The sequence below is a fragment of the Jaculus jaculus genome, chromosome 11 (assembly GCF_020740685.1).
Source record: "Jaculus jaculus isolate mJacJac1 chromosome 11, mJacJac1.mat.Y.cur, whole genome shotgun sequence".
Lineage (NCBI taxonomy): Eukaryota > Metazoa > Chordata > Mammalia > Rodentia > Dipodidae > Jaculus > Jaculus jaculus.
Window position 1 is genome coordinate 105,263,814 of NC_059112.1, and position 27,756 is coordinate 105,291,569.

Below are 27,756 nucleotides of genomic sequence, written 5' to 3' on the forward strand. Positions count from 1 at the left end.
GTGTGGCAAGTGCTTTACCCACTAAGCCATCCCCAAGGTCCTAAGATGACTAAGGTGGTAAGAAGGGGCACACTCTGGAGTGAGCTCTTGTTTGCCTGGCCCTCTTGGAGGACTTGCTGAGTCATTGTTGAGTCATTGCTGCTAACGGCCCTGTGAGGAGTGAGGGTTGGTGGATCCGTGTCTCTTACAGAATGACAGAGGAGAGAGCTAGTCCCAGGGTGCCAGCCAACCATCCAGTTGCCCCGGGTCTACTGCTTACACATCAGCCTGCCATACTTCTCACTCCAGCAGCTGACAGTTTTTAAGAGGATACAGAAGTCCCCAGTGGTCTTTTGCGAGCAGATGCTCGATTCTCCAGCAAGCCTCCACCCCACATCCAATTCCGGCAGGTTTTTGGCTGGGACATGGTTGTTCTCTCTGGAGTAGGAAAGCGGTTCTCCACACAGCACGTCTGGATCAAGCCACTCAGACACACTGATGTGAACTGCCCTGAGGTGGGGTATGTGGAAGGAAGGTGTCGATGTCACCCATCATGATGCCTGGTTCCTTCATTTCTGGTCCCTGAGCCCCCAGAGTCCTCTGCCAAGTAGCTTCATCTTTTAGAAAGTGATATGTCTCTTCACTAAGAAAAACCTGATATTTCATACCAACACCCCAGACAGTCACAGCTTCCTAACACCTTAACAAGAGATCCGCAGCATCCCCCGAGACCACTGTGAGCGTTTGTCTTTCTCCTCTTTTCTGAGAGCTGAAGGGTCTCCATTTTCCCCGCTTTCCCCCTTACCTCTGAATTCCCTCTTGTAGCATCAGGGTGTTTGCAGGTTCCGTGCACTTGTTCACCCTTAATTAAATCACACACAGCAGAAGCCCAGCTCCTTGGGCACAGAAGCCTCATGGGAGGTGTGTGTGCATGTTACCAGAGCTCAGCAGATAATTAGCCAACCAGGCTTCCATGTTGGACCAGGCACACGAGAGACATCTCCATCCTGGCCACCTGTGATCTCTCTTTCCCTCGTTTAGCTCTTACTTTCTGAGCACCTGCTACCAGCCAGGATCTGGGAAGGGAGTAGTCAATGGGATCAGTGAGGCTCTTCCTCATGATGTCCCCTCCATGGTGAGCAGGTGTGGTGGTTTGAATGTACAGTGTCCTCCATAGCCTCAAGTGTTTGTGATTAAGCTTCCTACTTAGTCCCCCCAGCTGGTGGAGCCTTTGGAAGGCAGAGCCTTGCTGGAGGAGCTGGGTCACTGCACATGGGGCTGGGCAGGGCCGTGAGGTATGTTAGTTGAGCCCTACTAGGTGTTGAGAGCTAACTCACTCTGAGACCACTTCCTTCCTGCTGCTGTGACGAGATGTGATGCCCCAGCTGCCTGCTTTGCCAGGATGGCCCTATCATGATGAAGTTTTCCCTCAAAGCTGTCAACTGAAACAAACTTGCTCCTATATTCAGTGTCTAGTGAGGAGTTTTGTGCCGGCAACGGGAGGATAACTAATACAGCCAGTGCTCAGTAGGATGCCCGTGGAATGCAGAGTCCAGAGGCATGCTGGGGTGTGTGTTTGAAGGAACAGAGAGTGAGTACTGGTGATGGGGAGCGTGAGGTTCTATTGTCGAGGAGGGCCAGCACAAAGCAAGTGCTGACATTTGTCCCCAAGGTTACCTTCCTGTCCTCAGGTCCCTGAAAGCTCAGGACTCCCATTCCCTTACCAAATCCTTCACTTGGGTGTAGTGATGGTTAATCTTGACGGTTCATTGCCCTGGACTTGGAAACTCCTAGGAGATACACTTCTGGGTGTGTCTATGAGAGTGTTTCCAGAAAGTTTAAACTGAGAAGGAATCACATCCTGAATAATGTTGGGAACCATCAAATGGGCTAGACTGATTAAGAATGTGAAAGCTGGCTGGAGAGATGGCTTTAGTGGATAAGGCGTTTGCCTGTGAAGCCTAAGAACCAGGGTTCGATTCTCCAGAACCCATGTAAGCCAGATGGTGGTGCATTGGTCTGGAGCTTGTTTTCAGTGGTTAGAGGCTCTGGCACACCCATTCCCTTCCACTCTGTAATAAATAAATAAAAATTTAAAAATATTTTAAAAAATAGAAGGTGAAAGCGATCTGGACACCACCATTCCTCTCTCTGCTCCCTGACTGCAGACACGATGTTACAAGCCACCTCACCCCCTCCCCACCATGCTGCCCCTGTTATGAAGAGCTGTACCCTCAAATGGGGAGCCTGAATAAGCCCTTCCTCTTGTGGCAGGGCGGCTCCAGAAGGGCGGCGTGTTCTGTATGTGCTTGTGTGATGCTCACTTCTGAGGTAAGAGGAGATTCAGTTGCAGCAGTCACGTAGGCACAGGGTGGTCCTAACAGCCGCCACACCAGAGTGACAAGGGCAGCCACTCCGCTGACCATAATGGGCACAGGTCCACTGCCAGGCGATCGTCTCAGGAGGGAGGAGTGTTGACAGAAACAGGTCTTTATGGAGAACCGCAGACCCCTCTCTGTCCCTGACAGCGTTGCAGATTTTCTCACTGTCGAGTCCTTTGTCCCGTGACTGTGAACGACTAGGAGTTAAGCAAAGGAGATTTCTTGAGGAAAGAAGCAAGGGAGCCCCAGGGTGTCAGGCAGGCGTGCTTCGGATTCCAGCCAACATTCAAGACGAGATAGAAAGAATAAAAAGAAAAGTCGTGCTGTTTGAGTTAGAACTCAGAAAAGAGGCCAGGCTTAGCAGCAGGATCTGCAAACAACTGTGTAGTAGGGCTTTGGGCGTATAGTACATTATCTCATTAAGGAGATAACTGTTCCTTCCATCTTCTGAGCATGTCTTTAGGTGAGGGGTGCTATCTTGACCAAGTGAGTGACGGGTTCCTTGGATTAAGTCTTAAGGGAGGGGACCCTATTTCTCATACTGCCATTCTCCTCTCTTTCACATGGTGTTTTAAATCCTGTGGAGAGGCCATTGTGATGTTTCCTTTTTCAATGTTACTAGGGACACAGGGGTCCATCCTTTGATGGGCTCCACGCTTAATGTTTGACTGCCTGTGGCTGCCTAGGCCTTCAGATATGGCTTAGCCTATCCCACCCCCAACAATGCATTATTTACATAAACATGTCTCTTGTGACTTGGTGAGAGGAGATCTTACTACCTTTATCCAATGGAATGATGGGTCTTAGTGAAAATGTATTGTGTACCTGCCAGCAGGGAGGCCTAGATGTGGGTTGGTTGACCACTGGGTTGTCTCTGGCGTCCTGACCTCTGTCATCACTTCCCAGGCTCTGGGCCTGATCCCCGAGCTCCAGAGAGCTTAGCTCGAGGTGACAGCTGGAGCCCGTGGCTTCCCCCAGTGCTTCTGTTCCAGTCAGTATGACAGTGTCTTTAGCATTATGGTACGAAATTTAAAATGACTTTGGCCACTTACTCACCATCTGTCCAGGTATCTTGTGACTCCTTGTAACTGGAGGGTGAGGGTGGCAGCTGGGTGGACATGATGTGGCAGAGAAGCAGAGGTCAGCTACTGCTGCCCCACTCCTGATGGCTGAGGGACCCACGGAGCCAGCGTGGGCCGTGGCTGTGGCTTACCCAAGAGCTCAGGTTCAGAGAGTGTACTTGGTCATTCGTCATTCCTGTGGACAGTGAGCTCTCTGTTTCCCAGTTCACAGTTGTGTGTGCCTCTCATCGTGGCTTATTCTCCTCAATTCCCCTCTCCACCCTGGAAGGTGGGCTCCACCCATCCTTTTGCAGATGAGTGACGTGTAAGTCAGCCTTTGAGATATCTTCTAGTCACAGGGTGACTAAACTACAGAAGTGCAATTCAAAGCCAGGAGTTCAAGTCCAGAGCAGGGCAGACATGACCTCAGCAGAAAACCTTCAAAGTTGAGTCCTCAGGCCAGACCAGTAACAGCACCTAGCCAGAATCTAATATCACTGTTTAGTTTTCATTGTTTGTTTTTACTTGAAGTGACAATTGCTTTTTATTTATGAGAGTGATAAGAATTCCCTCTAGAAGCAAGTGCGTTTATGTGAAAAGGAATGATTGTGTTTACAGGAAAGACTGCTAAGTATGAGGTGCATTGTGGCAGTGGTGGGAGAATGTTCTCGTCTCCAGTGAAGGCTGGAGAGGCTGGTGACCCCACACGCGTGGGCTGCTGGGGCACGCATGGGCATAGAGACCAGCATGGCAGAGCTGCGATGACAATGGGAAAGTTTCTGTGGGTCATTCTAGAGAAAGTATTGATTTTAGTGAAGCAGGCTGAATTTTACCTCTTCTACTAGCAAACACCTGCACGTCACCTTCCTTGAGAGTTCGCCTGTGCCAAACATTTTGTGTTCACTGGGTCATTTGATTCTCACACCACCCCTTTGATACCTATGACCCCATTTTACAGACGGAGATGTGGAGGCTCTGAGGCTCTGACAAGGACTATTTCGAACCTGGAGCTGCTATTTTGGGTCAGACTGAGTTGCAGTCAGGTTCGCGTTGCTGGCAGAAATCGCCTGACCAAGAGAAGCTTTGGGGAAAAAGGGTTTATTTTGGCTTCCAGGCTCAAGGGGATGCTTCACGATGACAGGGGAAACGATGGCATGAGCAGAGGGTGGACATCACCTCCTGGCCAACATAAGGTGGACAGTAGCAACAGGAGAGTGCGCCAAATACTAGCAAGGGGGAGCTGGTTATAACACCCATAAGCCCGCCCCCAACAATTCACTGCCTCCAGGTGGCGTTACTTCCTAAATCTCCATCAGCTGGGAACCTAGCATTCAGAATAGCTAAGTTTATGGGGGACACCTGAATCAAACCATCACATACTGGTTGACCAGTGATTCTCCAATCTCTGTCCCTACCTCTGCTAGGACTGGTATTATAGGTATGCGTGGTCATCCCCACCTTTTTTTTTTTTTTAATGTGAGTGCTCAGAATCACACACAGGCCTTCAAGCTTGTGCAGCAAATGCCCCATCATGCTTATCCATCCCCTGTGTTTTGCTCTTAAAATTCAGGCTTGGGAAATAGCCCAGAGGTTAAGCAGCACTTGTTTACAAAGCCCGCCATCCTGGGTTTGCTTCCTCAGTACCCACATAAAACCAGACACACACAAAGTAGCACATGCATCTGCAGTTTGGTTGCAGCGGCAAGAGTTCCCAGTGTGTCCTTATCTCTCCCTCTGTCCTTGAAAATAAATAAAAATATTTGAAAATAAAAATCTGACCCCATTTTCTTTTGTATCGCTTCATTCCCGATGAGAATTGTCCAGTAATACTTATAGTTGCTCCTCTGTATGCAAAATGGCATTTACCTCTCACTATCTTCAAGGTTTTCCATCTCCTTTTGTGGGCTCTGGTTGGATTAAACTTCCTGCCTCCCATTGGATATAGTCGGGGCCGAGTCATCAGCTTTGGCTGGTGGGATGTGAGCAGCAGTTGGAGATGGTGTGCTCCTCGCCAGGCTGCCCTCCTGTGATGAACAAGTGGCAGCTTTCTTCAGGGTGCTCACTCTGCAGACCTCGGTCCTACCCTGGGATAACCAAGTACCACCGAGGACCAGTACCCTGAGCTGGCCCACTGTGAACATCCTGTAGACAGTCAAGGACTCTACATGGTTCTTCTAACACTGAGGGTATTTCTTGTCATTGCAGCCGGGCCTGTCCTATGCAGTAGGCTGTCCTCTCTCATCCACATGGAAATCCAAAGGATGGCTTGCAGGATGCAGCCTGGAAATGATAATTTCTTGCTTGCAGATCCAACCCACGGAAAACCCACAGGGTGTAGAAAGAGCACAGAGAGAGAGACAGAGTAGACCAAAAGCAGCAACCATCCCCAGGGAGGCTCCCGGCACCCCCACCCTCATTTTGCAAACAGCATCAGAACCACTGCCTAATTAAGATGCACATGCCACCTGACATTAAGAAGCCTTTTGTGAACCGTTAATTAAGATTTAATCAGTCACATATTTTATTCTTACTGAATTAGAAGATTAGTGTTCATTTCTGGCAGGGTTCCCTTATGCCCTGTCTAAGGAAATCAATGTATCCGAACATAATTTAACGAGAAGAAGCTGGTCCCACTGTGAAAACAGGCTAGGGAGACATTATCTTGACATTTCCGATAATTCAGTAAGTCTGGCCAAAGAGCGGTGATTGACTAAGTCGTCATTTCTTCCAAGGAGAGATAGAGAGCACGTTTCTGACAATAGGTAGACGACCTGCTCACCATCCACCTCCCGTGTGAATCTTCTGCACAAAACTGTGAATCATGGGTTGTGCTCTCCTGGGCACAGAGGAGACAAGATGGGCAAGCTCGGGCAGGCGTGGGTGAGACTCTTTTTCCCACGGCCTTTTCCAGGTTGAGTCCATGCGCCGGAGATCTGGAGAAGTGTACACCTTCTGCCCTCTTCCCCTGTGGGTACATCTTGGAATGTCTATGGTACAGTTTCATCATGAGGGGACAGACATGGTGTACGCTGCTGACTGAGCCACAGATATGTACAGGGTTCACCAGTTTTCACCAGTGCATGTTTGTGTGCATGTGTGTGTTTGTGCGTGTGTGTGTGTGTGTGTGCATGTGTGTGATCGAGTTATGATACACGACTAGCCCGTTGCTACAGATAAACCACCGTGTGAAAACTAAACTTAAAAAGTAAAAAGGGGGCTGGAGAGATGGCTTAGCGGTTAAGCGCTTGCCTGTGAAGCCTAAGGACCCACGTTAGCCAGACGCACAAGGGGGCGCACGCGTCTGGAGTTCGTTTGCAGAGGCTGGAAGCCCTGGCGTGCCCATTCTCTCCCTTTCCCTCTATCTGTCTTTCTCTCTGTGTCTGTCGCTCTCAAATAAATAAGATAAATAAATTAATTAATTTAAAAAAAAAAGTAAAAAGGGAGCCTGGTGTGGTGGCGCACGCCTTTAATCCCAGCACTCAGGAGGCAGAGGTAGGAGGATCACTGTGAGTTTGAGGCCACCTTGAGATTACATAGTAAGTTCCAGGTCAGCCTGGGCTAGAGTGAGGCCCTACCTAGAAAAACCAAAAAGTGAAAAGGAACTGTCACATGACCCCTGTAGGCGTCACCTCCTTAAGCTGTTTCCGACCAGAGAGGTTTGTTGTGGCTTGCAATGTTGAAGGGACGTTTCATCGTGGCGGAGAAGCCATGGCATTAGCAGGAAGCTGGCTCACATATCAACAGGAAGGAGGTATATTATCCCAAAGTCTGCTCCCAGCAACACAGCTCCTCCAGAAAGGCTCACTTCCCAAAGGCCTTACAACTCTTCCACGTCACCACCAGCTGGGGCCAGGTATTCAAAACCCATCTGGCTGTGGGGAAGGGTTTACATTCAAGCCACAACATCCCCTTTGAGAACTGCCCTGCTCCGCCCTCCTTCAGGGAGCACTTGGAACCCAGGGATCTTCCCACCCAGCTCCTAGTCGCGAAGGTTCTGTGGATGCTAGTCTGCAGGCCTCTCCTGAGAAGACCGTCCCTGGGGCTCCGTCTGCTCTCCCTGCCCAGGAGCGGCTCAGTCTGCACTGGGCTGAATCTTACTGACATAAGAGCCTCTTCCACAAATCCCTTCTGCAGTTCGTTCAGTCCCTTCCCCAGATGATTTGTACCTTTGAGCAGTGCACACACTCGACTTGGGAAATTGGCTCTTTCTGCAAATGTGGCTTCCTCTTTTGGGTTTGCATCCTGCCTTACTTGAGCAGGAAAGGGCTTTTATGATCGGCTGGAGCTGCAGTGACCTGGCTGCCTCAACCCTGGCGCTTGCCTTTCCTCCCAGTGTTCGGGGGAGGGTTGGAAAATGAGATGCGTCCTTCTGACAGCCTCAAGAAGTGGCTTGAGTGTTATTACCTGGTGCTCAGGGCTTTTCAGTCTCCACTGCTCAGGTCATCCGTGAGGAAGAAATGAACCACCTCGCACTGTTCTAGGGACCCTGGGTCTCTGTCTTTCTCACTGGGTACCATCCCTGCTGCCCTGGGCACATGTCTTTGCTCCTTGTCTACTTTGACTTTACCCACCGTGTGCCTTGGTAGCCGATTAGTAAGCATCTACTGAATGCTGGGAAGTGACAGAACCAAGGAAGCATACTGTCTCTCTGTCCCACTCCCTTCCCCTATCTCCAGCTCTCTGTCTCTGTCTTTCTCTGTCTCTCTATCCTCTCCTTCTTTCCCTCCTCTCTCTTTTTCTCCTCCTTCCTCCCCACCCTTCTTTCTCCTCCGCTTTCCTCTCCCCCATGTCTCCTCGCCTCTCCCCTCCCATCTCTTCCCCGTTCTTTCCAGTCCGCTGCCGGCCCCTGGAGAGTCCTTCCATGTATGTCTCTGTCTGTGGACAGAACTTGTGGTGGTTTGAATGTGTGGCCCCCATTGCCTCAGGGATACTTGATTAAGGTCACAAGCTTCCTACTTAAGTCTCCAGTGGGCAGAACCCTGCCAGGGGAGGTGGGTCACTGGGTTGGATCTCGAGCCTAGCCCTAAGGTGTGTAGAGAGCAGCCGGCTTGAGCTGTGGCTGCTTGTGCTTGCTTCTTATTAGTTGTTCTCCCCCCCTCTCTCTCCTGTGGATGCTGACATGAGCCAGCTCCTTCCACCATGGTAAAACTTCCTCTGGAATTTGTGATCCTAAAACAAACCCTTTCCTCCCATAAGCCACTTCCGGTTGGATGTTTGTCCCAGCCTGGAAAAGGTAGCTGTAATAGAACTCATCTTGCGTTGGCCTCTCCTGTGACCCTCAAGAGACCAGAAAACAGGATTCTACCTTTTTTGAAATTTTCTCTTCTATCCAGCTTAGACCCGTTGGAGTTGAAGTTATACCTAGGAGATGTATTCAGGCCTCCAGAGCAGAGCAGTGCTCTCTCATCCAGCCCTCTAATTTCTGGCCTGTGGAGGGGGGCAGTTGACCTTCAGGGTGGTCTGTGAGTCTTTAGAGTAGGGACAGAAAAATTGATCTGGCAGCCAGTGACTCAGATTGATTGCTCATGACTGCTGAGTGACTGTTGTGTGGCCCCGTGGTTTAGCAGGCGGGAGCATCATGATTGATTAGTAATGTCTGCCCAGGACTGGGTATTCGGAAGAAGCAGGACAGCCTCTGCCTTTCACTCATTGAATGTTTAAGGCAACGCTGGACAGAATTGTTCCCACCCCTTGCTCTATCCAAGAATCAGAGTGTTTGCATGTTTCCAAGGGGACCAGTGATGGGTGACATCTGCTGAGCCTGTCTATGCCTCCTGCTTAACTTCATTAAAACAGTTTCTGACCAATGCTGGGGTTTCTCCTTAGTGGTAGGTGTTCTCTGACACACTGAGGATGACCATGTATCATATTTGGGCATGTTTGCTATAAGATGCCACTTGGAGATATTAATTCTATGCGTCATACATTAAGATAATGAATAGTTATAGCCTGTCATAATATGGTTATTATTTAATTCATGTCTTATCTATGCCAAGCAGTCCATACACTAGAACGCATTTAGCCTTTCTAAACACCTAGACCTCATTTGCCAACAGGGAGGTTGAAGTAACCATTCCACGGTTGCATGCCTGGTAGTTTTAATTCCAGGACTCTTGTCTTTTCCACTGTTCGTACTGCCTTCCTAGGGCCTCCCCAACTAATCTTTCTTCCAGGATTCTCAGGACAATCTGCAGGCATTATGAAGAAGAGAAGCAAGGGGCTGGAGAGATTGCTCAGTGGCTGAAAGTGCTTCCTGCACATGTGTGAAGTCCTGAATGTGGGGCTGAGACCCTGCGCTGTATTTTCCAACATTCACGCAAGAGCCAGGCATGGCCGACCGCGTCTGTAACTCCATTCTATGTAGAGCAAAGGCTGAAGAGTCACTGGGGCTTGTGAAAAACAGCAAGCTCTGGAATCAGTGAAACTCTGTCTCAAAGAAAAACAGGCTGGTGAGTGACAGAGGGGTCACCTGGTGCTCTTCTCTGGCGCCCACAGGTGAACATACGAGGCTTTCTTTGCATGAGCACATATAAGTGGAAACACCACACATACACATGCCACCGTCACATGTGCTTGCACGGAATAAAAAAGAAAGGGGCAAGAGACAGATGCTAAAGGACGGAGGCTGGAACTCCGTCGGCAGAGTGCTTGCCTAGCGTGCACAATGCCCTGGCTTGCTCCCAGCGCCACATGAACTGGAAGTGGTAGCTATGCGTGTAATCATTCTTGGCTGCACAGTGAGTTTGAGACCAGCCTGGGGAACAAGAGATGAAGTGAGAGGGAGAGGGAGAGGGAGGTGGGAGAGAGGTGTAGGGCATAACGTGAGCCGTATCTGCATCCCATGTGACCTACAGACTGTGTGGGCCATTTGTCATCGCCCTGCTTGCCCTATAGCAATCACACTGTAGCAACTGTAGCAAGACCACAATGGTGGTCTCACTGCACAGGCTTGTCTGCAAACCCTTGGGCAGCGAGCTGGGCAGCCCCAAGGACCAGCATGGGGCTCTCTGCATCTGTCCACACGTCCTTCCGTCCTACAGAAGATGGACTCTCTTCATTCCCTTCTGCATAAGAGGAAACAGCTGACAGGGACAGTTTTTAGCTATGTCTTTTGTCTAAGACAGCAGTCAGGAAGATTGATTATGAGATCGTGGGGAAGGAGCCCAGGTCAGGGTCTACCCCATGTATGAAGATGGCTGGTCCTGCTCCAAAGTGGGGGTCCACCACAGTTCTGTCAAGAGCTCTGTAAGGCTCATTGTCCAGGCTGGCAAATTGTGAGACATAAACTTGGGTTATTTTCCATGAGCCTGCATCTGGCATGGTGGGCTTAGAAAATGGTGTCACCTACCCATTAGATTATAGCCACTGATGTTTTCAGAAATCAGGTTGAATTCCACATATGCTAAGTTCTCTATTTTTCTTGTCTGCGAATGGGGTTCTTCCATGGTCATCTTCATCTTACAGGTGGTAGATAAGTGAACAGCTCCGTCCAAGATCCTACAGTGCCTAGGAAGTGATGAAGCTCGGATTTGAACCTGTGAATCTAATGCAAGAGCCTGTCCTCCACTCACTGGGCTGAGCTACCTAACCCCTAAGACCCTTGTCTGTAAAATGATATCCCTCATAAAACCAGCTCCAAGCAACAGAACTGAGAAGCAGAGAGAAAACACCAGGATGTGGCCAGCACCTGTGCTTCAACTCACCCTGACCAACTGTGGCCAGGACGACAGGAGACCACTTGGATTCTGGGAGTGGTGAGGTTGCTTCATGGTGACTGTCCTTTTTCACAGGGCTGTGTGCAGCCTTGTCATTCCCAACTTCCACCTGGGGCTTCTCCCACATCTGTTAAGCTCTGGTGATTGAATTTCTGGAGTCTGGATGGTAAGAGACACATTCCCCCCTTCCCCGTGTCAAATCAGGACTGTAAAAAGAAATGAGGAAGTTCTAAAAATACAGACTGTGCAGAATTCCATTTCACGCAGTTCTGAGTGGCTTTTGGTTTGTGGTTCTACCTCGTGCTATGTAGGGCACGGGTTGGCTCTTCCCATGAGAGGATGGCACGAAACATCTCTAATTCCATGTGGCTAAGCTGACCCCTGACTAAAGGATGGGTGGAAGAGATCACCCCTGTATCTTTCCACGGAGGGAGCCTCATTTTTGTGAGGATTGAGCCCTGTCCACTGACATTCCTAACACATCTTGCCCCTGATGGACATAGTGCACATCTTGGCTGAATGGAGAAAGAAATCAAGCATCGTTTTCTTAGCTAGGTGAAGTTAGCTTTCCGTCTTCACGCTCATCTCCTGCTGTCATTAAACCTCTATGAGCAGCATGAAATCTTATATATGACAGGCGGGTCACCATGGTCTTTGGAAAGACGTTATTGTTGAATTTCCCATCTTACCAAGTTGCCTCATGGAATTTTGAATAAAATACTCTTTCCCTTTGATCCTAACGTGTAGAACTTTTAGGGCAGGTTGATACTCTGACTGTCATGGTCATTGTCTTCCCTCTTTGCTGCAATTGGCTAACACACCCTGTGTTAGGGTCTGCATCTGGTTTTGGAGAAGAAAATGAATCCAGGTTTATACTCTGTGTGATGTCCACACTGGGTCGCCAGATTTTCTGAGAAGAGGGTCCTGTGTCTTGGGGCATTGATGTCCCCTGGGAAGAAATGCTAGTTACCAAATCAGATCAGGCTTCCAGGCAAAGTCGATCACAATATTCCCCTCCCACCTTGTGGGTCCCCATGACCCAGGAAGGGAGATCACCTGAGTCCTTTCTCTTTGACCGTGAGACATAGGCTTGGCTGGGCATGGTGAGCTGTGTGGGGAGTGGGAGCCTGTGAGCCCGGGATGGGGAGTGGCTGGAGCACCTGCTGGTTCAAGCTACGGTCACCACCTCCCAGTTTACCTGGTGTCCCTTGTGCCTCCACAGTGGACAGTAAGCTCAGACATGAACCCTCTGCTGTCAGTACAAGCCAAGCCCCTCTGAAGCCTCTCCTGGGCTTCACTGTGCTGTCCTCTTGTCTCCTGAGGTGAGTGAGCCATTGCTTTGGCGCCCTTCGGTCCCGGAGGATCCAGCAGGATCCGTGGTCTGGAACAGAACCTCAGGAGACCTGAGGAGGATGGGAGTGTCTGATTGAGTTGACCTTTATTGAGGGGCAGCTGTGGAATGGCATAGATCCTTATGTTACCTATTGGTAGAGCTGGGGACTCTAAGCAGAGGGGGAACCCGCTGCATGGCCCAGGCAGGTACTCCTCTGAGAGGAGAAGCTCTGGCTCCTAAGCTGGCATGCAGGTGGCATGATGGCGTGTGTAAGTGCTGCTGCTATGGACCTTGGAATGGGGATGTTGCATGTGCAAAGGCCCTGCGGCAGGAAGGAGGCATGACATCTGAGAAACAGAGGTAGCTAAAGCCAGGGAGGCCAGAGGTGGGCTGGGATATAGGAAGCGCAACCTGGTCTGGTCTGGTCTGGGGTTGGTGAGGTTAGAGCCTGGCTTGGGCTGGGGTGGAAGAAGTGGATCATGAATTGGTCTGAGGTTGTGGTGGGTGGAGCCTGGCCTGGTCTGGAGTGGGACCAGGGAGGGCTGGTGGAGTTTGGGTCAGTGGGGACAGAATGGGTTGGGCCCAGTTGGAGACAGAATACTGGGGAATGGGAGACACTTTGTCAGATATGCTGTCCTAGTGACTTGAACTGTATTGCTAGTGGTTTTCTGATTTTTTTCCAAAATGCTGAACAGAAGATCTTTTGGGAAAGTTCTGGATGGCCCCAACCACAGTGTGACCCATGGCTCATATGTTTAAATGCTTGGTCCCCAGATGGGGACTTTCATACTATTAGAGCAATGGTCTACTTATTCGTTACTATGTCTGGACAATAGTCTGTTGGGACTATTGAGAGAAGGCACGCTTTTCTTTTGCCGGCTGTGTCCCTGAGGCTGCATGACATCTCATCCTCAGGGTATCCTTTAAGGAACAACACCTCTCTGGGGAAGACCACAGTACCAGCTGAACAGGAGCCTCGGGACTTTGCGGGGGCAGTGGGGGCAGTGTCTACAGGTAACACAAGTGCCTTGCTGAGGACAGAGGAGGCACTTAATCGCTCCCGTTGATTCTTTCATGGAGATGAAGATGCCTCTTTCAGACATTGATCAGGGCAATAGAGCCCCTTGTCCAGCTAGAGGGAGACTCCTGCCAGAATGTTGAGTGGTCTGGATGTCACACTCTCTGAACGATTTTATGTCACAAGTCTGGGAAATTCCATTCTGCAAGGGTGGGACAGAATCAAGTTGGCCTGTAAAAATAAAAAATAAAAAACAACATTTTTGCAGTGAAAATGAGATGAAATGGGAGAAGGCAGACTCTCTGCAAGAGACTTGCCTGCACTGATCAAATTAGTCACCCCGATGGCCCTGGCATGGAGCTCTGGGCCGTGTGTGATGTTCTGTCGGCTGCTGTAATTCACCTGTAAGATGCAACTGTGTTTATGGTCCTTGTTATCCCTCCTGCATTGCTCATTATTGGTGTGGGATTAAGTTAAGGGCTCTGATTTTCTGTAATTCCTCAATTTATAGACTTCATTTATAACCAGAGAGATTTTTTATTTATTTATTTTTGCTGTAGTAAACACAGACTGGGGGAAAAAAACAAACAAAACTTTTCTTTGTTATCAGAGGAGAACCATAGGTCAGAGAGGACGAACTAGGGGGTCTCCCGAGCCTCCAGTGGGTAGAGAACCACTACTCAGCTGTCGGTAGCTTTCTCCCGTTATCCTTCCCAGAATAAAGAGGCCTGCATTTTTCCCAGTTCCCTTGATTCTCCCAGAGGGTTGGGAAGGCCTGGAAGGAGTCAGTGGAAATTATGAAAACTAACCTTGGCTGCAGGCCTGTCGCAGGTGCGAATTCACACAGGTGTATTGGAGAAAAGAATGTTTGGGCACATGGGCGCTGTACATAGTGCCTCTGCTTAAGTTCCAGCATCCGGGACCCTTGCTCGGTGAGTTTCCAGCTCCTTCAGGTATCTTCAGGGAGGCCAGGAATGCTGATCCCCAGTTGCAGGGGCCAAGGGAGAGAGAGAGCAGAAGAATAAAAGAAGAGGAGAGGGGCTGGAGAGATGGCTTAGCGGTTAAGCGCTTGCCTGTGAAGCCTAAGGACCCCGGTTCGAGGCTCGGTTCCCCAGGACCCACGTTAGCCAGATGCACAAGGGGGCGCACGCGTCTGGAGTTCGTTTGCAGAGGCTGGAAGCCCTGGCGCGCCCATTCTCTCTCTCTCCCTCTATCTGTCTTTCTCTCTGTGTCTGTCGCTTTCAAATAAATAAATTTAAAAAAAAAAAAAAAGAAGAGGAGAGATTTGAAAATAGCTTCCATTAATTTCCTCCCAGTTGGGAAAACCACACATGTTTTTTTACCCTTGCTCTTCTGTTTTTTTTCCCCACATTAAAAAACTTTTTATTGACAGTTTTCATAATGCACATAATGCATTTTGATTATAATCTCCTCCTATGCCTTCTGTCTCCTTCCTGCGCTTTCTCTGAACTGAACTTCTTTCTAACATGCTCCTTCTAATTTGATGTCTGTTTTTCTTAAATATTTTTATTTATTTATTTATTTGACAGAGAGAGAGAGGGAGAGAATGGGCACACCAGGGCCTCCAGCCACTGCAAACGAACTCCAGATGCATGCGCCCCCTTGTGCATCTGGCTAACGTGGGTCCTGGGGAATCGAATCTGGGTCCTTTGGCTTTGCAGGCAAACGCCTTAACTGCTAAGCCATCGCTCCAGCCCTGATGTCTGTTTTTGCTCTTCCTCCATCATCTGTGATGGACTGTCAGTGGGCCCAATATAGTTCAGGTCTTGTAAAGACAGTCACTCTGAAGTCATGAATGCAGCAGCCACCTTATGTCCGGCAGACAGCGTTCTTCTCCCTATCCTCTGGCTCTTACATTCTTCCTGTCCCTTTTTCTCAGTGTTCCCTGAGCCTTGGAGGGAGTGATAGAAATGTCTCATTTAGAGCTGAGCACCCTGCAATCACTTATTCTCAGCACTTTGACCACTGTAGAGATCCACAACCAGCAGAAGCTATTGACATAGGCATGGCCATGTCTACCTCCAATTGAGCCAGCAGAGACTGGAGTGGGGCACAACCCTTCCTTAATTCCTTCTCTTGGACTGTTTGTATGGGCCTGGCCTTGTGCAGAAAACACTACATGCAGAAAAAACGGTCTGCAGCTGCCTCATTCCTGCATAATCTGACCTTGTCTCCAGGTTCCCATGCTTTTTCTGTATTTGATAAAAGAAAGTTGCTGTAAAAGTTTTTCTTACTGTGTATTAAATATTTTACTTTTATTTATTTATTTGACAGAGAAGGGGGGCAGAGAAAGAGAAATGGGTGCACCAGGGCCTCCAGCCACTGCAAACGAACTCCAGATGCGTGCACCCCCTTGTGCATGTGGCTTAGATGGGTCCCAGGGAATCGAATCTGGGTCCTTTGGCTTGGCAGGTAAATGCCTTAACTTCTAAGCCATCCCTCCAGCCCTACCATATATAAAATAAACCAACGCTGGCTAGGCAGTGCTTCAGTCTCCATCAGAGCCTACATACCACCTGATCCCAGCTTTTACCCTATTCCTTATGTCCGTCTTTTTTTCTAATCCTCTAATTAAACGGGTCAAAGCTGCTCTGGATTTGGCAGAACACCCATTCTTTTTCTTTGCCTCTTTCTTTTGTATTGTTACTGGGTCTGTTATGAATGAATGAATGCCCATTTGTTTCCATCAGTAGCATGGGACAGAAGCAGCTAAGAAAGGGGTTGTTGAAAATGTGGCGGGGGGCAGAGGACTTTAGAAAGAGGAGCCAGACATGGTGGTGTATTCTTTTCTTCCAGCATTCATGGGGTTTAGGCGGGAGAACAGTGAGTTAGAGGCCAGCCTGGGCTACCTTGGGAGATGCTGTCTCAAACAAATGAACAAAGAAGAAGATAGCAAGACTGGCTTTTACTGTACAGAGAATCTTCGGTCACCACCATCCTCCCCACCCCCCCTGGGAGGTTTCTTAGCCACCGAGGTTCACCTAACACCAATCCAACGTGAGATCTGGGAGCAGGCCTCCGGCATCTGCACGCCTCCCAGGTGACTGTGGCTTAAAGCCAAGCAGAGGCTGTGTGAAGGAGCCCTGTAGGGCCTCGCTGCATCTTCACTCAAATTTGTGTGATGCTTGTCAGAGTGTGGAGGCATCTGCCCAGGCTAACCTTGAACTTACTACGGAGCTAAGGCCGACCTTGAAATCGTGATCCTCCTGCCTCAGGTAACGAAGTGCTGGGATTGTGGGTGTGATTTCATCAGTTGTATGTACTATATTTTATTGACCACTAAGTAACACGGACATCAAGTAAGGGGGTCCTAGCATTCTTTCTGTACATGGTCAAGGTTATGACATCTTTTTTTTGTAACTGTTCTTGCAGTTCAGGCTTTGTCTATAGATTGATTTGTAAAACACTAAAAAGAAAAGTAGTAAATAATATTTGTCATAGAACACAGACTCACTTGTCGCTGAGAAGGAAATAGCTCTGAATCACTGGCAGGTTGTGTACCAACATGTCCTGTCCTTGAAGGTTTCAAGAGTAGCAGAGTCTTTCCTGGCGCTGGACTGAACATGCAGTGGTCACTGAAACTCACCAAGTCAGTGGTTCTTGAGTCTTGTGCAGAGCAGAGCTGGTCTAAGTGTAGGTTACATAGAGGGTATCAGGAAAGAAGGTAAAAGAAGCAGAGAGCAGAAGTAAAGAAGAGAGTGGAAGTGAAGGAGGGAGAGGAAGTGAATAAGAAGAAGGAAGTGAAGCAGAGAAAAGGGAAGGAGAAAAGGAAGTGAAGCAGAGAGGAAGTGAGGGAAAGAGAGGAAATAAATGAGACAGAAGAAGTAAAGGAGAGAGAGGAAGTGAAGGAGAGAGGGGAAGTGAAGGAGAGATGGGAAGTGAAGGAGAGAGGGGAGATGAAGGAAAGAGGGGAAGTGAAGGAGAGAGAGGAAGTGAAGGAGAGAGGGGAAGTGAAGGAGAGGAAGTGAAGGAGAGAGAGTAAGTGAAGGAGAGGGGAAGTGAAGGAGAGAGAGGGGAAGTGAAGGAGAGGGGAAGTGAAGGAGAGGAAGTGAAGGAGAGAGAGGAAGTGAAGGAGAGAGATGAAATGAAGGAGAGAGGGGAAGAGAATTAGAGAGGGGAAGTGAAGGAGAGAGGAAATGAAGGAGAGAGAGGAAGTAAGGAGAGAGGGGAAGTGAAGGAGAGAGGGGAAGTGAAGGAGAGAGGGGAAGTTATGGAGAGGGGAAGTGAAGGAGAGATGGGAAGTGAAGGAGAGAGGAAGTGAAGGAGAGATGGGAAGTGAAGGAGAGAGTGGAAGTAAGGAGAGAGGGGAAGTGAAGGAGAGAGAGGAAGTGAAGGAGAGAGGGGAAGTGAAGGAGAGATGGGAAGTGAAGGAGAGATGGGAAGTGAAGGAGAGAGGAAGTGAAGGAGAGAGGAAATGAAGGAGAGAGCGTCTGGAGCTAATTTGATGAGGACGATCGGGGCCTTTGGGCACTTGGGCCGTGTTCTCCAGGCTCTTTTTCTTTCTTTTTTGTTTTCTTTGCACTAGGGATTGAGTCCAGGGCCTTATACATGCTTAGGCAAACTCAACTTCCCTGAACCACATTCCCAGGCTCCGCTTTTGGTTTTTAATTTTTTTTTTTTCTTTTGGTTTTTCAAGGTAGGGTCTCATTCTAGCTCAGGCTGACCTGGAATTCACTGTGTAGTCTCAGGGTGGCCTCGAACTCTCGGTGATCCTCCTACCTCTGCCTCCCGAGTGCTGGGATTAAAGGCGTGCGCCACCACGCCCAGCTGGTTTTTAATTTTTTTTATTCAGAGATAGGGTTTAACTAAGTTGCCCAGGCTGAATTTGAACTCACTTTGTAGCCAACACAGACCTTGTACTTGCAATCCTTTTGCCTCAGCTTTCCCAAGTAGCTGACATTGAAATGAGTTTTTAAAATTTCATTTTGTGTGTGTGTGTGTGGGTGTGTGGGGGGTGGGTGTGTGGGTGGGTGTGTCTGTGCCATAGTGCACGCGTGGAAGTCTGAGAACAGCCTTGGGGAGTTGGTTCTTCCTTCCACCTTGCTTGAGGTAATTTATACATGCATGCACCACACACACACACACACACACACACACACACACACACACACACACCAGGCTGGAGATATGGCTTACGGTTAAAGCACTTGCCTGCAAAGCCTAAGGACCCATGTTCATTCTCTCTCCAGATCCCATGTAAGCCAGATAAACATAGGCGATGCAAGTGCAAGGTTGCACACGTGCACTAGGTGGCGCAAGCACCTAGAGTTTGATTGCAGTGGCTGAGGTCCTGCTGCACCAGTTCTCTCTCTCTCATTCTTGCTGTCCTTAAAAAAAATACATTTTTAGGGCTGGAGAGATGGCTTAGCCGTTAAGCACTTGCCTGTGAAGCCTAAGGACCCTGGTTCTAGGCTCGATTCCCCAGGACCCACGTTAGCCAGATACACAAGGGTGTGCACGTGTCTGGAGTTCGTTTGCAGTGGCTGGAGGCCCTGGTGCACCCATTCTCTCTCTCTGTCTCTGTCTGCCTCTTTCTCTCTCTGTCATTCTCAAATAAATAAATAAATAAAAAATGAACAAAAAATTTTAAAAATACATTTTTTAACAAACGAAATGAACATACAAACATGAAACTAATAACAAAACAAAACGCTCCCTAAAAAAAAAAAAAAACAAGGTGTTATGTAATAATAGCACCTGTCCTATAAAAGTGTTGTGTAGTAATACCACCTGTACCGTACTCCCCCTGGGGAGGGCCCCCAGCAGAATGGGGGTGGGAGAGAAGGAACATTAGAGTAACCTTCTGGGAATCTGACCAATGTGCAATATGTTCATGCAGTAAAGTTCTCAATTAGTAAAACAAAACCATGAAGCTGTCTTGTGGGTCTGGGGAGAGGCTCAGAGGACAAAGCACTGGCTGTCCAAGTCCAAGAACCTGAGTTTGGAAGCCCAGACCCCACTGGAAAGCTGGAATTCGCGGTGGACTTCTGTAATCCCAGCACCTCAGCAGTGAGAAGTCACTGGAAGCTTGCCGGCCAGTAAGCTTGGTGAACGTTTCGGTGAACCATGAGATACCCTGCCTCAAGTGAGCTGGAAAGTGAGGAGTGACCGCCAGAGTTGTCCTCTGATCTCCACCCACACGCAGTGTGGCCACACATACCCCCACACTCATACACCTGAGCATGCATGTGCACACATATACACCCATCAGATACACATATGAGACAAGAAAAAAAACTGATATAAAGCTCAGAATGCCTAGAAAAGAAGAGCAGCAAACACCGTCTCTCGAGCCTGGGGTCAAGATGAGTGGATCAGGCTATCCTTTCATTGTCCTAATGTTCTGGATGTTTCAGATTTCCTTTAATGATCACAGTCCTTTCATACTGAAAAGTGCAGGTTAACAGAACCATAACCACACGCATGAGCAGCTCTGATGACATGCAGTGTTCCACTGGCTATTGGCAATCGTATTTGCATGTCTGATTTTCAATGGCTGTTGGAGATTGTATTTGCAAATGCCTTCTCTTTTCTACTGACAACAGATGGCCATTTAGAGAGGAGGGGGCTATGTCCCCTGCTGTGAAGGCACAGGGTCACCTTAGGGTGAAAAGTCCTAGATACACAAAGGGAAGCACATGCAGGTGCCTGGGAGCAAGGCCTGCTTCGTCTATGAGTCGGTGTGTGCGTGTGTAGTGCAAAGCACCATGCTGACCTCTTAGTCACTAATGCCCTGCCAGCCCGCATGAGGACGTTAAAGACATGAACGAGTCAGGTGATGTGACTACAGGAGGGAATCTGGGGAAATGGGGTCACGCTCAGTGCCCAGCCAGTCTCTGAGATCACTTGTTCCACTTGTGGGAATGTCCACGGAAGGGCTGAGGGAGGATGAGTTGCTCAGGTGTATTCTCTGGGCTGCTTATGGAGACCCTGATACATGTCGTTCTCTGTGACAGACACTGGGTGTGGTCCAGTGGACCAGGGTGTCCTAAGGCTTTGAATTGCAAGTGCTACCCTGACACCCTGGAGTCCCCTGGGCCGGGAGCTGCCCACAGGTCACTATGACTTTGGCAGCTAAGGCTCTCAGTGGGAAAAGATCCTACTCTACAAGGCTGATCCTGGAAAACGCCAAGTGATCTGACTACACACTCCAGAGGGAAGAACGAACCCCGACCCCCCCCAAGTCAACACAGAGCCCCACTTGTCGCCTCAGCTGCTCCTCCCTGGCCCTACCGTCTTGTGAGATGCCCACCTTCCCAGTGGCCAAGGAGGAGCTAGCCAAGGTTGCTCAGAGGAGAGGTAGGTCTCTGTTCTCCCAGTGGGGGTTTTTGGGGTGTGTGAGCAAGGGGATCTGGAAAGGAAGCAGACAACACCCATGTTGACTCCTCACTCTCTTAAGCTCCAGAAGGCAGAGCCGTGTGCAGAGTCAGGACACACAGCAATCCTGTCCTGAGCTGTAGAGGGAAGAGCCGTGTGCAGAGTCAGGACACATAGCAATCCTGCCCTTAGCTGTACAAGGAAGAGCCGTGTGCAGAGTCAGGACACACAGCAATCCTGTCCTGAGCTGTAGAGGGAAGAGCCATGTGCAGAGTCAGGACACACAGCAATCCTGCTTGTGAGATGTGCTAAGAGGCTACTCAAGGAAGTATGTTTGCAGGCTGAGAAGGGACCAATGTGTTGGGGGTGATGCTGAGGTTAGCAGGCAGGCTGGGAACAGTTTTATCAGCGTTACCTGAGTGAGTCAGGAGGGCACTGAGCTGATAAGACCTTGGAAAGGTAAAGGGCAGGTTTCACTAAGTTGCCCAGGCTGGCTTTGAACTTCCTGTGTAGCCCAGGCTGGCCTTAAACTTGCAGTCCTGCGGTCTCAGCCTCCCTCTACGCTGGGATGACAGGCCTGCACCACCAGGATCAGCTGATTTGCACTTTTAGAATATGAGTTTGGAACCTGGGCAGAAGGTGGGTTGTGAGGACTGAAGAGGGTGGAGTTCAACAAGGAGGCTCCTGCTGTGATCCCCAGGTGGCCTGGACTGCGTGGGGCCAGATTGACGTTTAGGTTCTTGATAAGCACCTACGAGTGGGACCAGGGAGGCTTGAACGTGACAGACGAGGACAGCAGAGAAGAGGCTGTCTTTCATACTTTTTCTTTGTCTGAGACACAGTCTCACTGCATAGCTCACGCCGGCCTGGGACACAGTCCTCCTGTCTCATCCTTACGAGTTTTGGTATTGCAATAACTTTCTCATTATTGAGTTCCTGCGACAAACCACCCAACCAAAAGCAGCTGATGGGAGGAAAGGGTTTATTTTGGCTTACATGCTTGAAGGGAAGTTTCATTATGTCAGGAAAGCATGGCAGAGCAGGGGCTGGGCATCGTTTCTTGTCACATTTCACCTGGGAAGTAGCAGCAAGAGTGAGTTAGTGCTGTCAAGGGAGAGCTGGGCTGTAACACCCCTAAGCCTTGCCCCAGCCACACATCTCCTCCAGCAAGGCTCCACCTCCCAAATTGCCACCAGCTAAGGATTGAATATGAGGGTTAATCACAAACAAGTGAGGCCATGAAGGACATTTCGCATTCAAATTCCCTTGGTTCAGATGATGGGTCTGCACTGCCATGCCCAGATTCCCCAAGGCTTTAGACCTGAGTGGCTTAGGGCATGGTGGAGTCGTCTCACTAAACGAGGATGGGAAGGTGACGGTGAATGCGGGTAGGAGCAAGATTGAAACAGAATGTGTGTGTGGCCCGAGTATGTGTTTGGGTGGTGATGTCTAGCTGGCAGTGGACAGACTGTTGTGCACCAAGGGATAAATGCCAGCACAGAAGATATTAGTTTAGCCATTACTCCCACTTGATGGTATTTAAAGTGGTTGAATAATATGGGGAGATGATAAAATATTCACAGTGATTTATCCTCATAAAATGAATGTCATGTTAGATACAAGGCTGACTACATCAGTGGAATATCATTTATAAGATCATTTAGAGCTATGAAGCATTGGGCCAGGGCAGACAGTGCTCACGCCGCTATAAACCTTAGGCCTCTGCAGCCACTGTACTTCTGGGTCTTCACTTCTTCGTGTTACTGTTTTAGGTCCCAAGTCCCTTCCTCATCATACACACACACCCGGGAATTTCTTTTTGTTTCTTCTTTCTCCTCACCCCCTCTTCTTTCTCTTCTCTTCCTTTTCTCTCCCTCTTTTCCTCCAACTTCTTGCTTCCTCCTCTTCTTCTTCCTTTTCTTTTTATGTGTTTGATACAGGGTTTCAGTCTATAGTCCATATTGGCCTGGAACTCCCTATGTAACCCTGACTTACCTCAAACTCACAGCAATCCTCCCGCCTCAGCATCTGGAGTGCTGGGATCACAGGTGTACATCACCATGCCTGGTTCTATGCCCGTATGTCTCAGAATGCCCTTGTTTTCCACATGGGCTAGTGGGAGGCAACAGTCATGAAGAATGTTTGCCCAAGGTTGAGGTGTGGAGAACAGAGAGTATGGTTAAGACTTATCTTTCAGTTACCTGAGAAGATTTACACTTGAGGGAGGCATCTTGCCTTCAGCCAAGGAGGACTAGTGTTTCTAGGGCTTTCCTGACTTGTGGCAATAACCAGTTGTTCCAGGAGTGTTTTGGGCAGAGGCCAGCATTGAACTCTTTCCGCCTTTGCAGTTAAGTGTGTAGGAGGCTGTACTCCACCCAGCCACGGCAGTTAGCCTTGAGACCAGGGCAATTCGCCTTTCAAGGAAGCAATGCATCTGTTCCCTTGACTGAGCTGGGTGATGGAGAAGGTGGACACAAATTTGAGGTCAGTGATGTGAACCTCAGAGAGACTGTGAGATTCTCATATTATCATTCTCATGAAGTGTGCTTCTAGGCCCACTTAATTTTTTAGTCTTTGTAGCTGTTGAGCCCCAAAGGAGAGTGGTTTTTCTGATGGTCACACAACCGGTTAGAACTTTATACTCCTGACTTGCTTTGTCATATGACTTCTATACATTACACACACATACACTAAGTATGTATGTGTATGTGTATGTGTATGTGTGTATATAGCAGAGGGAATGTGAAAAGAAAAATCTGCTTTAAGGTCATGGCATCTTGTGTCAGACCATAAATATGGCTTAGGATTCTGTATTCAGAGTCACAGGGGATCCTATTTAAATGACATGCACCATCTCAGTTTAGGACTTTAAGGTTATTATAGATAGACCTGTGAAGGTTAATTTAGTGCCTTATCTTAGTGTGTATGCCTACATGGTATATGCTTGTCCATAGGTTTATGAGCACATGTGTATGTGTGTGGAGGCCAGAGGTCCCCATCAAGCGCCTGCCTCATTGGCTTTCCACTTTATTCTTTGAGACAGGGTCTCTCACTGAACCTAGAGCTCATTGAGTTAGCAAGAGTAGCTAGTGATAGAAAGTGCCAAGGACCCTCCCCCAGCGATCCACTTCTTCTGTGTAGGTTCCACCCCTTAACATTTCCAGAACTGCTCAAAGTAGCACAACAGCTGGGGACCAAGAGTACAGTACATGAGCCTGTTTGTGGCACATTTCCTGTTCAAAACAGGATCAAAACCAAGTCACCCAGTGAAGGGGAAAGCAAGGAAGACAGTGCAGGAAAACTGAGTGGCTGTGGGTTATGCAGGAATGATGGCACCTATTTCAACCTTCTTTTACTGAGCTCGTCTGGGTCCCATCCAAGCATGATCTTGTCAGTTTTGAGTGCAGTGGAGTCTTCCGCAGCTCTGGGTGGGCTTACCTTGGGTGTTAGAGTGCCAGACATTCAATAGTCACTAAAACTTCTTAAACCAGGTCCTCTGAAGTTGTCTCCAGGTTGAGTAGAATGGTGAACGAAGACCAGAGTATATGCAAACAAGATTTATAGAAGAGAGGTAGACCAGAAATCCCTGCACAGAGAGAGAGAGAGAGAGGGGCGGGGGGGAGTCTCAAAAAGAGCTGTTGTCAGTACCGCAGCACAGTTTTATAGGTATGGAGCAAGTCTGGTGGTTATTCATATGGAATTCAACCATCAGGCAGGTACAGACCATGATTGGTCTACTTAAGTACACCTAGGAGGTATCTGATTGGTGGTGTAAGGTGATATTCTGCAGGTTCAAAGGGAGCCTGCCAAAATTCTAAGGAAGTTGTGGTTGGAGGAACCAGTGTACTAATGAGTCAGTATTAGACATACAGGCAGATAGGTGCTTCTCTTTCCTTGAGGTCCTGTGATCCTGACTAAACTGCCTACAATGTGAGCGACGTGGGTGCCTAACCAGGCCTGACCTGGCGTACCTTCAGAAATCTGATCAGATCAGAGGCAGCCAGGGCGGAATGGACGTAGACTCGAGGACACATGTAGACCTGGGGGAAAGTGACAGTGGGGTGACTGAAGCAGAGGTTGGAGTGGTGTGGCCACCAACCATGGAACCCAAGGAGCCACCAGGAGCTGGAAGAGGCAGAAAGAGCTCCTTGGAGGAGGGAGCGTACACGCCCATGTTGATACCTGGACTTTGGGTTTCTGGCCCTTAGAACTGGGAGCGAATTTCCCTCGCTCCACAAATCTGTGGTCACTCGTTACAGTAGCTTCAAGAAATGAACACATACTGTCTGAGAGACAGAAACAAATGAATGCTTCAAGAACCTTTCCCTGAAACCCAGGCCCTCTGACTAGGAGATGGTAGAGGTGGGCTTTGAACTCTTGACGTCCCTTACAGTCTGCTAGTGTTCATGTCCCCCCTCCCTAAGGTAACCGGTATTATTTCTCAAGCACTTCCTTTGGCATAGGCACTGTATGAAGCACTTCATTTTGATGAGCTCATTATCTTGAGGATTATTCTGCAAGAGATAACTTCATTTGAAAATATGGACAGGGACTGTTTTGAGGCCTTCAGATGTTATTTATCTGTTTATTTAGGCTTGCCGAATCTAGTTCTCATAAAGGAGCTTTTACACCATGAGAGAGCGAAGCATCGGGAGAGGACGTGCCAGGAACGTCAGCCCACAGCTTATAACATATTTCATCTTGTAACACATTAATAGAGAAAGACGAGGTGATTTTCAGCCCATTCCGGCAAATTGCTTTGAGCAGTAATGAATTGCTCGGTGCGAGCAGAGCGTTTGCTGGCAAAGCGCTGGTGTGCGTCATGTCATGGCCGGCCGGCCGGAGGCATTTGAAAAGTCCATCAAAAATTATCTCAAAATAAGAGCCTGGAAAATTTTCTGTGTTCCGTTCATTACTGTCGGGTGTCTGATCGACGTTTTTAATTGGTGGCATATTGAAAGTATAGATTACTGGCCCGCCAGAGCCGCTGAGTGCTGGTCTGCCTACCTGTTGCTGCCAATGACCTCATTTCAGCTTTCAGACTCAGATCGGATAGCTCAGGGCTTCGGCAGGGAGCGGGTCATAAATCTCACTCCGCTCCTCTGGCTGGGTCTCAAGCGTGTCGACCATGTGCTAACAGTGAGGATGATCAGAAAGGCAGTTGTAAACAATCGGAGCGTGACAAGCATGTTGAAAGACGTGGCAGGAGCAATTTTCCTCCATGCTAGGCAAATGTATACTGGGAAGCTAGGACTGAGTAGTGGGGGAATAAGAAGGTGAGGCACTGCTTCCCACAACAGCCCCAGGGAGAAGGTGTTGGCCTGAGCTGTGTGAAACCACCACTCTTTTATTGTTTTTTTTTTAAATGTATTATTATTATTATTTTTTAATTTTCTGAATTTCTTTTTCTGTTTGGTTTTTCGAGGCAGGGTCTCACTCTGGCTCAGGCTGACCTGGAATTCACTATGGAGTCTCAGGGTGGCCTTGAACTCTCGGTGATCCTCCTACTCTCTGCCTCCCAAGTGCTGGGATTAAAGGCATGCGCCACCACGCCTGGCTTGAATTTCTTTTTTTAAATTAGTTATGTACACAGTCATGTTGGTACCATCGTTAGCCTCCTCCCTATCCTTCCTCCTCCGCAGGGACCCTCCTTGTTGGGGAATGTGGTTTCGTGCATTGTGAAACCACAACTCTTACAGGTCCGGAAGAAGAGATGACCCGAAATCTTTACTTTCACCCACACAGTTCCTAACTCTACTTTGCAGCTGAGGAAGGGCAAGTTTAAGACATTTGCTCAAGACATGGGCTAGCAGGGTGGTGGCCATGCAGGACTACCTTCGGGGAAGTAAACTTCCTGTTGATCTTCCTCTTCTTCCCTCCTCATCCTCCTCCTCCTCCTCCTCGGGTGGGCTTTAGCAGGGTGTGGCATGACCCGGTTTTCTCTTTGAAGACTTCTTTGGGGTTCTTCATGGGGCTGAAGGGATGGGGATCAGCACGGATCTCAGGAGACCCTTAGAAAGCTGTAGCGATGGTCCAAGCAGAGTGACATGGTGGCTTCCACTACAGTGATATCATGGGAGAGGAGAGTAGGGAACGTATCTTGATCCTCTTAAGAGGAAGATGTCAGCCCGACATGATATTGGCTTGACAGACGTGGCCCTGGCTTCTCCTCTCCACATCTTTCCAATCATGGCTCCATCTCCCACGTCACCCTGTGACCTTCCCTGGCTGCATGTGCCTCTGGCTGTAAGCTCGCTGAGGTTGGAGGTCAAACATCTTATTTATGGCCTCCTGTAGGAGGACCCTTGTTGAGTGCGCCATGGTACCATAGGGCATTGGTATTTGTTGGAAAAAAACCATGGAATTCAGACTTAGCTATTAAGGCCAGGGATGATGGCGCATGCCTGTAACCCTAGCACTGAGGAGGCTAAGGCAGGAAGGTTGGAAGCTCGACGCAGCTGTGGACTACATAGTGAGACACGGTCTCCAAAACAAAACACACAAACCCCACCCCCTGAACCAAACAACAACAAACCAAGCAGCTGATGACACCCAGCTTGGTCCTGCCTGTTGCCCACAGCGCCTTCCCTCACATGGAGGTAGAGAAGGAATCTCATGGGTACCCCACACCCCTCTCTCCACTTCCACAGTGCGGTTCCCCCTCTGTCACCCTGGGGGAAGAGACTGACTTGACCTTAGTGGCCTGTTTTTCCCATGTGACATCTGCAGGGCGACATGTCTTTATCCATTAAACTCAGCCAATTTGGTCCAGTGCCAGGAAAATTTCCTAGCCTATTTAGAAGAGAACAAGCTGACCAGCACTACTTGTGAAATTGCTTTTCAACAAGTGAAGTTCTGCTAGCTGCAAAAACTGTATCTTCTCTTTTGGGGGAATGCTTGCTTGATTTCTCCCTCCCCCTTTCTCTCCTCC